This window comes from Pyrgilauda ruficollis, unplaced genomic scaffold (assembly GCF_017590135.1).
Source record: "Pyrgilauda ruficollis isolate IOZ18807 unplaced genomic scaffold, ASM1759013v1 scaffold21, whole genome shotgun sequence".
Lineage (NCBI taxonomy): Eukaryota > Metazoa > Chordata > Aves > Passeriformes > Passeridae > Pyrgilauda > Pyrgilauda ruficollis.
The window spans coordinates 1,038,386-1,048,405 of NW_024520318.1; positions in this window are offsets into that span (position 1 = coordinate 1,038,386).

Sequence of the window (10,020 nt, forward strand, 5' to 3'; positions counted from 1 at the left end):
TTCCCTTCCCACCTTCCCTGGAGCTGTGGGATGAGGGAGGCGCCGCTGACAATGCACTGAAAATATTTATGGTGTTTCCTTGCCAACGTGCTGAGTGTCTGAGCCACCCTGCAGGGCTGAGCCCCGCCTCGGTGACACGGCCTGGTGTCCCCTTCTGGGCCACCTGAGCCTGGCCCCGGGGATCCCGGCTGGTCCCGGGACTGGGCACGGCGGGGCCGCAGCCGAGTCCCCGTGTCAGTGTCCCCGTGTCAGTGTCCCGTGTCAGTGTCCCGTGTCAGTGTCCCGTGTCACTGTCCCGTGTCAGTGTCACCGCAGTGCCCGGCCAGCTGAGCATTGGTGACCCCATTGTCCATGGGGGATTTGTGGGATCGCTCCCAGCTGCCTGGGCAGGGGCGCTGGAGCAGCGTGGGGCAGAGCTGGCAGGGGCACAGCGTGCCCCTAATTACCTTAGTTGTTAATTGCCTCCCGCGTGCGCCGGCCGCGGCACCGTTTGCTGAAGGGACACCTGAGCAGGGCCCTGAGAAATCGCCCGTTCCCAAATCCTGCCCGAGAGGGGCACAGGGACAGGGCTGTGCCAGGGGATGTCCCCGCTCCCGGCTCTGTTTGTGCCGGGGGCACAAGGGCGGTGGCAGCCGCGGGATGGTGCGGCAGGGCCCGGCTCCAGCCTCCCGCCGCTGCCGGGCCCCTCTGGCCTGTCCGGGCCCGAGCGGCCCCTCTGGGCCCAGCCCTGCTCGTGCCTCCTGCCCTGCTTTCGGGGCTGTCACCTGGGCTGGCAGGATGGCCCGGGTGACAAAGGACGGTTTGCGATAAGGATCTCGCTGTGTCACCGCCGGGGTGACACGCCTTGGGGCAAGGCCGGGCTGGGAAAAGCCCATCGGGGACCTGGTGGCCCTGACGGGGTGGCACCAGTGGTGGCCTGGCCGAGGGGGACCGGCTGGGCTGGCCGGGCCACGAGCCGTGCTTCTGTTCCCGTGGGAGCCCGGGGGTCTGGGGGTACCCCAGGAGCCGGGGGCCTGTGGGGTGTGGGGATCCCCAGGGAGCTGTGGGGTGTGGGGGTACCCCACAAGCCCGGGGGCTGAGGGGTCTGGGGGTACCCCGGGGGGGTGTGGGGGTACCCCAGGCACTCGGGGGGCTCTGGTGCCCTGTGCCTGGGGACCCTGTGCCTGGGGACTGCCCGGTCAGCGCAGCTCGGGAGGCAGCAGCCGGGGCAGTGACGTGGGTGACAGTGAAGGGTGAGGTCACCCTGCCGCGGTCACCGCCGTGCCTGGGATTTGTCAGGAAACAGCCTGTTCTGGACAGCGGGATAAAGGTGCCCCAGAGGCCGGGAGGAAGGAACAGCCTGAGCAGGAGCTGATTTGGGAGCTGGGCAGAAGGGCAGGAGCTGTTCCTGGAGCAGACTCTGAAGTGTCAGCTGCCCGAAGGTGCTGGGAACAGCCAGCCTGTCCCCTCTTCCCAGCGGGCACAAACGCTGCTCCCGAGGTAGCCACCCTGGCCAGGGGCACCCGCAGGGACCCGGCTGTGTCTGCCCTGCCTGGGGTTTGTTCTGGTCATTCTGGGGCATTCGTCAGAGAATGGCCCTGGAGTGGGAAGTGTTCCTGTCCCCCCCTTCCAGGCGCTGAGGGCTGCCGGGCAGAGCTGTGCAGGGCTCTTTGGGGAAGGTGCAGGCAGAGGGGGCTGGTGGTGGGAAGGTTCCCAGGGAGGTGTCCTGTGAGCGGGAAGGAGCCTTGGGAGGTGTCTAAACCAACGTCCTGCTCAAAGCAGGGTCAGCTCTGAGGTCACACCATTGAGCCTGCCCTGGGAATCTGCAGGGCTGGACCTGCCCAGCTCCTGCACAGCCTCCCAGCACAGCAATGTCCCTGTGAGGGGTAAAACCCTTAAATGCAGGACTGTGGTGGCCCAGGATGACACACCCCAGCTCCTGGGCTGCAGCTGGGTGTGTGACCTCCAGGCTTGGGGCAGGGACCGTGGGAGAGGGGCTGGAGATGAGTGGGACCATAAATGGCTGCAGTGAGAGGTTCCTTGGGAGCAGGAAGCCGGGGCTGGGTGGCTCTCCCAGGACTTCCATCGGATTTCTGTGGCTCTCCTGTAGCTCACCGGAGTTTTGCCTGGGAAAAAAGATCCCTTTGCTTTCAGCTGTGCTGGGAGAAGCAGAGTGAGACGAGGCTGTGGTGTCCCAGCAGGGTGGGCACAGACTGGCCCTGGGTTTCCTTCTGCTGGAGGGGAATTTGGTCCCTCATGAGAGGCTGAGTCATGGGTGGCACAGAGCACAACACACCAGAGCCTCATGATCCCAGCAGCAAACCCCTGCCCAGCCTTATTTGTAGTTTTTAATGTGGAAATCTGAGGTTCTCACACAGCAGTGAGAACTGGGGGATGGACACAGGGAGCATCTCTGGCTGCCCCTGGGGTTCCTCCGTCCCCACCGTGTCATCCCCATCCAACCATCGCAGCACATCCTCTGCATTAATATTTATTTTTCTCTTATGGCTACAAAGTCTGTTTTTATGAGAATAATTTCCCACAGACCCAACAACAAATGTCAGGTTGACCTAAGGGTTGTTGTTGCCTCAATTTTCTTCGGGCTCCCTCTTGTCCAACCAGCCGGGTACAAGTTGTCTCATGCGTAATTAGCCCGTGATAAATCATCTCCTGCCTTCTCCCCGTGCACGAGGAGCACATTCCCATGTGCTGATCCACGCTGGGGTTTGTTTGTCTGTGCACTCCGTGCACTCCCTGTACCTCTGCAGCTCAGCAGGGCCAGCCTCGCCCAGCTCTGCGCAGCTGCACGGGGACAGGAGCCGCTCCACAGCCACGGACTGCAGCTGCTCTGGGATGGGCCCTGGCAGGACGCGGCTTCAGCCTGCTGGAGATGATCCAGAGAGGCTGTGGCTGCCCCTGCATCCCTGCAAGTGTCCAGGGCCAGGCTGGACCGGGCTTGGAGCAGCCTGGGACAGTGGAAGGTGTCCCCAGTGGCAAGGGGGGACGGGATGAGATTTAAGGTCCCTCCCAACCCAAACCATTCCGTGGTTCTGTGACCCATGGTGTCCATGGAGAGGGTGGATCTGCTCCCAGCTCATGGCCCAGCCTGGAGCCTGAGCCTCTCTGTTAGTCCATCCCCGATGATGGGGCAGTTCTCCAGCAGAGCAGGTTGCTCCAAGGCCTGTCCAGCCTGTCCTGCTCGTGCTGCTGCCCCCAGGCCGGGTGTTCATTGAGAGCCATCCCAAACCCCCTCCGCTGGGTCACAGGAAGGGCAGGACAGGGAAGTGCTGCAGTAAATACCACTATGGAGTCAAATTGCTGTTTGTTTCCCATGAACTCGGTGTTTGCACAGTCAGAGCAAAGGGCTCTGCCTTTCACTCGGATGCAGCACGAGGCCAAGGCACCAAGTGATGCCTCTTCCAGATAATCTCAGCTGGGATCTGCTGAGCTCAGAAGTCTCCTGCTGACGGAGATGATCCAGGTGCTTTCTGTCTCATTCCTGCCCACATCCAGAGCATTAGGCATGGGAAGCACATTTCAGAACTAACGCCGCCAAGAGCAGCCCTGGATGAACCAACGCTGCGAGGGTTTGTTCTCTCCCGACCTCTGCATGGCTCGGGCTGGCCCAAACCTCAGCACAGGCGGTCACTGCACAGCCCCGGGGAACAAAGCTCAGCCTGAGCTCCTCCGAGTGTCCCAGGCAGGGGCAGGGGACGTGGTGCGGCACCGAGGAGATGCGGTGCCTCCTAAATCCTCATCATCTCCCACGCCAGGATGCAAGCAGGGAAAAGGCAGGGTTCTTCTCCCTGACTCCCAGGGATGCAGCACTAAACACCCCACTCCTGCCTGGAGCATCCACCGTCCCTGGAAGGGGTCGAGATGTGGCCCTTGGAGATACGGTTTATGGAAATGGGGGTACTTGGTGGAAAGTTGGACTTGGCAGCTTCTCCAAGCCTGGCTTGGAAATGTAAGGTGAGCATCAGCTGCTCCTGTGAGCTCTGTGCTCCTGGGTCGGTGTTGCAAACATCTGGCAGCCCGCTGTTTGTTTGTTTTTCCACCTCACACACATTTTCGTCATTTCTGCCGGGGGCGCTCCGGGGAGGCTGCAGGAAGCCAGTCTAGCCAGGGCAAATCTGGGCTTGCTTTGGGAGGGAAGTCGGGAAGAATGAATGTTTGCCCTGTGGCATCAATTTCCTGCCTAGCATTCTCCAAAAGGCAGCTGGAGAGGGTCCAGGAGCACAGATGTGTGTGTTGTGTGTGCCTGGCACCCTCCTAGCAGGGCTTGGAAGGAGCCTTTGCTCTTCCCCTCCTCTTACCAGAGCCCTTCCTCCCTCCAGAATTCCCAGAATCAGCACTTTGCTGGGGAGCTCCTCTCCTCGGGAAACACCAGTGCATTATTCAGTTTAATGGCCCGTGTGGGAAGATGCAGCTGCTGCCTTGGGACATGGAGTGATGCAAGGGATGGGTTGGGAGGGAGGGGGAGAGAGAGGTCGGGCCACTGCTGGCCACTGCCGGTGATCCCTGAGCCCCCTGGGCTGGGCAGGCACCTCCACACTGCCTGAGCCTTAATTGACAGTGAGTTTTAATGATCTCTTTCAGGAGGCTGAGGAGTGGTAGCTCAGTGCCATGTCCACTGCTGGCATCCCGGTGGGATGGGAGGGCACAGCAATTGCTGCTGGCTGCTGTGTAGTTGCAATAATAACAAAACCCCCCACCCTAAACCTGATTTATTTTAAATGTGCCTTGTCTATGACTGAAATTTTGTTGTGGGCTTCATGTAAAAGGCTTGTGATGCCTCAGGTTTGGCGTGTGTCAGGTTTTACTGGATCACAGAACATCCTGAGTTGGAAGGACTCACAAGGATCATCGAGTCCAACTCCTGGCCCTGCACATCATAATCCCAAGATCCCAACATATTCCATCTGATCACAGCCTACGATTCCCACAAGGACAAACATCACCTAACAAAAGCTGGCTTCACGTGGCCCCAGCCAAAACCTCTCATGTGCATTTTCACCTTCCTTCTCATGAAATTTATTGGAGAAGCCTTTCTTTGTCACTTCACAGCCTGCTGGCAGTTGTTGGTTGTGGTTATGGAAATGTTTTATTTGAATAGTTATGGGAAGGAGTTTCAGCTGGGGGCTGGCTTGGCTGCAGCCCCACCCAGCAGTGCTGGAGCTGCTCGGGCAGCCCTGAGTGGATGGCACCGGCCCCAAGAGCTCCTCATCCTTCCTTCTGATCTCCTCATCCTCGAGGGCTGAACAGAATCAGGAATCCAGCCTGGTTTGGGTTGGGAGGGCCCTTAAAGCCCCTCCTGTTCTCCCCTGCCCTGAGCAGGGACACCTTCCCCAGACCAGGTTGTTCAGACTTGAAACCTTACTTAGAAATCAAATACGTGCTGAAATTCAAGTGCTCCCTTGATAGCATTGTGGGTTTGGATTTTATTCTTCTTTTCCTATTAAGTCATGTGCTGTGACAGCATAAATAATGTGACTGAGTGTCTTTGGCAGTCTGGTCATCTGCAATGTGTCTCGAGGCTTTTGAGGGGGGGTAGAGCCAGAATAGCTGTAGCTGTTGGACTGAGTGAGGCTGTGGAAAGGGGATCATTACCTGGCTGCGCAAATAAGTTGATTTTTTTCTGTCTTCTAGGGTCTGTTTTCCTTTTGCTGTGTCTCTTGTAAGGCCAATTAATATTAATGGGAGTTGTGGAAACAGGCCCTTACAGGAGGACCTCGTTAGCTCTGTCTTCCTGTGGTTTTCATGCTGAGTTGCTAAGTTTTATGGATTAGCAAGAATGCTAAAAAATATGGCAAAGCAATGCTGGCTATTGCCATACTGAAGTTCTTACTGAGTGAAATTAATGAGTCAGGTTTGGGAATGGATTGGCAGGTCCATAAGTAACCAGACCTCTGGAAAATCCATACCAATGCAACCTGATCAGCCAGCTGTACAAATATCCCACTGACCTCTTCCTCTTGGACAGCCTCATTCCTGAGAAACTCTGTTTCCAGGGGAAAACCACGAGAAATTCCCACAAACTTTGCCTTCCCAACCTGCCAGAGAGGCGTTTGGGAGGGAGTCACACCCGGGGGAAGGCCCGGGGGATCTCCTCGGCTCAGCAGTGCTGCAAGGATTGCTGATTTCCTGGGATAACTGCGAGTCCCAGCCGTCCTGCATCCAACTGAGCTGGGATTTTTGTGGGTGTTGTGTATTTAATTCAGCTGTGAGAAACCTACAGCCCCTGACATCACTTCCCTGGCCTGGGGATGTTTGATTTTTCCCACGTTATGGTGGGATAATGAGATGTGTTTTCCTGTGTGGTCTCCCAAGGGGCCCTCAGGCAGGAAAGATTCTTCCCTGTTTCTTCTTCTTCCCGTGAGTTTAAGGGAATGCAATGGCACGAGGGACCTGGGTTGTATCAGAATGTGAATTTGCAGGTCAAAGAGTGAAATATCTGAATTTCAAGTCTATCCATGTGGACTAATTATCAGGATCATGGGATAAATGAACGTGGCTGAGCAGGAATGACAAAACACGGAGGTTGGGAAACACCCTCCTTTTTAGAGAGGCGAGTTTTGGAAATATTAAATAAATGTAGGATTTAAACAGAGAAATGTCCCTGTGCAGTAGCTATTTTGATATTGCCAGCTCACCTTCCAAGCCCTGTTGTTTTGAAATGAACTCTCGGGGTTGAATTTAACATCCTTGCTTTCAAAAAACCAAGCACACAAAAGGACAAGGTTTCCTTTCTCGTTTTTACTGCTGTTTCCAGTCCAGCTCTGTAACGCTATTTTTAGAACCCTGCTTTTTAATGCTGTGGCATGAACTGCTGGGATTTCCCCTGGCTGATATAAAAGAGAGGATCTGCACTTTGGTATTAGCAGTCAGCCAGGAAATCCGTGCCTGGTGCCAGAAATGGGCCTTCCTTCATAAATCTGTATTTATTTTCATTTCCTTGAGCAGCGGTGACGTGCCAGATCAGCTGTGCTGCTGTCCTGACACATTCTGGAGTGCCATGGAACAGGGGAGGCTGGGAAGCAGAGGCAGGGTTTGCCTCTGATTCACTGGGGACACGCACAGCTGGGAAGTGCTGGCTCTCAGGGAGTCGGGGATGGCACTGTGTTCTGAGCCCCATAAAGAACTGGCAAAAGGCACTTCACAGGGAGCCTCACACCTTTGCAAACATAAGTGATCAGTCCTGTCTGATTGCCCTTACCGCCTTGACAGAATTATCTGTTATTGATCATAGATTTATTACAAAGCAGGAAAGCTGTGACCAAGTGGGCTGAAATCAACGGAACAATCCCTGGAAGTGCCCAAGGCCAGGTTGGATGGGGCTGGGAGCTCCCTGGGATAGAGGAAGGTGTCCCTGCCCACTGCAGAGTGGAATGAGATGAACTTAACATCTCTCCCAATCCAAACCATTCCATGATTCTATAATCCAGAGATCTGGATGCTCTTTCAGCTTGGCCTGTCTGAGCAAACCTCTCTTTCAGTGTAAAATGAGGATTATTCTGCCAATTGATCATTTCACCATCCCTGGAGGTGTCCAAGGAAGGCTGGCATGGCACTCAGTCCTCTGGGCTGGGGACAGGATGGGGATCGGTCACAGATTCAGTCTTGGAGGGCTTTTCCAGCCTCAGTGGTTCTGTGATTCTATGATTCAATCCACTTTCTGTGCAGTCTGTGAAGGAAAAAGACTCTGTGTAAATAACCTATAATTATGCTTCTTTTTGGATCCAAGTTAATTCCCAAAACTCCTGTGTCCTGTTGCTGCTCTGGCTGGTCCCTTCCCCTCCACTGGGAAGGCTTTACAAGGTAAGGGTTACGTGAAGCACTTTCTAAAGTTCTATTTTTGAGAGTTCTGAAAGGTGACACCTGTGTGGAAGTCATTGCCATCCTTAAAATAACCGGGGTGGCAGCTCCGGGCACTGTGACATTGGTGGTGAGCAGGGACACACACGGCACGGGGGGAGTGGGACTGGCTCTTATCAGGGTTTTAGAGCACCAGGTACTGCGGAGCTTAATCCTGACAGGGCCTCAAGGTGTGACAGCTCGATAAATATTGAATGTGCCCTTAATCTCGGGGCGGGGAGTGCTGTACCCCCAGCAGGAAGTGCTGATCCTCCCTTTGTGAGTGCAAGATACTACAGCGAGTATCTCCCACCCTATCGGCCCAGATATGGGACGTGTACTCAGAGGGATATTGTGCAAAGAGCAAACAGCAGCAGGGAGAGCTTTTGTTCCGCAGGCACCGAGCCCGGGTCAGCGGGTGACACACTGCAGAGCTCCCCAAATTGCAGGCTTGAGTCAGATCTGACTTGGTCTGGAAAGGGAGGTTCCCTCCCCAGAAAGGGGGGCTCGGTGTGCTGTCCTCCTGCAGAGGAACGGGGAGAAGGGAGAGTGCAGGGACAGTGGGACACATTGTGAGCTGATCCCAGTGCTGGGCACCCCAAATCCTGCTGGGGGACGTGGCTCTCACCCCGCACACCTGGCAGAACAACCCACAGCCCTTCCTCTGAGCTCTGGAAGAAAGGCCAGCAGGTAAAGGTCAGGGAGCCTAGTGCCTGGAACTGGGTTCTGCAGGAAGGCAGCCATGGCTCGTGAGAGGAGGCTGCAGCGTGGGATGCCAGCTTGGTTGTGTGACTGATGCCCTGTGACAGCCCGTGCTGCTCTGCTGGTGCAGCTGGGGACTCTGTCGCTCCTCACCATCACCACACGACAGCAAAACTCTTTGGGAATGAAATTTTCTGCCGGGGGCTCACGAAAGCACTCGCTGCACCCGCTGGGAATGAATTCACTTTTATTTTATCACAGTGCCATGAGGTGAATTGTGTGAATTCCCTGGACACCTCCAGGGATGGGCACTCCAAACCTCCCTGGGCAGCCCCTGCCAAAGTTTAACCCTTTCCATGCAGAAATTCTTCCTGATGTCCACCCTGAGCCTGCCCTGGCTCAGCCTGAGGCTGTTCCCTCTCCACAGCCTGACCCCACTGCTGTCCCCTCCTGTCAGGAGTTGTGCAGAGCCACAAGGTTCCCCCTGATCCCCCTTTTCTCCAGGCTGAGCCCCTTCCCAGCTCCCTCAGCCCCCTCACAGGACAGACTGGATGCAGGTCGTTGTTGCCATTCCCTGGGGAGCAATTCCCTGTGACATATCTGGGCCACCTTTGGTGTGCCCTCCCTCGTACCGTGGTGGCTGCAGGCTGGGGCTGCATCTCCTCCCAGCCCTCCTGCACTGCAGCATCCTGTGGCAGGGCCAGGTTCTGTGCCAGCTGGGGACCCCTTCAAAAACCCTCTGGCAATGTGTTATCACCATGGCGTGTCACCATGGCTTCCAAATGGTGGCTGCAGGTCCCCAGAGATGGGGACAAAGCTGCTGGTGCCATGTTGTGTAAACAGGAAGAAAATCTGCCTGTTCCCTCGGTGACTCCATGGTGACCAGGAAACACTGGCCCATTTCACAGCCTCCCCTGCCTCTCACGGGTCACACACATGGTTTGCTTTCCCCAGAGCCACGGACACCTCTTTGTGTGCCTCTGACAACAGAGTCACAGCTGCTTGGGCTGGAGGGGACCTTAAAGCTCAGGGACCCCTGGCAGGGAGTCCCCACTCTTGATCCCACAGCTCTGGGCCTTCTGCTGGCAGCTGTGCCAAATTCTTCAATAGCTTTTATCTGGGATAAATCACCAAAAAAAAATTCTAAAGATTTTAAAGCAATCTAAAATCTCCTTTCTTAAACCATTTAAGACATTTTGAAATAGCAAACAGCTTATGGAAACCATCACGTGCTGACAGATCCACAGGAATGGGGGCAAAGTTTGTGATGCTGAGCAGTGCTAGAGGAGCCCCAGCACGGTGAGGTGGTGGCTGCTACAGCTCCTGCACCTCCCCGGGCTCCACAGGCTGCCAGCTCAGCTGGCATCCAGCCATGGGTCACCTCAGGTAGCCATGGGTCACCTCAGGTGGCCACGGGTCACCGCAGGTGGCCTGAGGACACGACGGCCGAGCTCCTGGTCAGGGCAGCACAGAGGGCCATCCTCT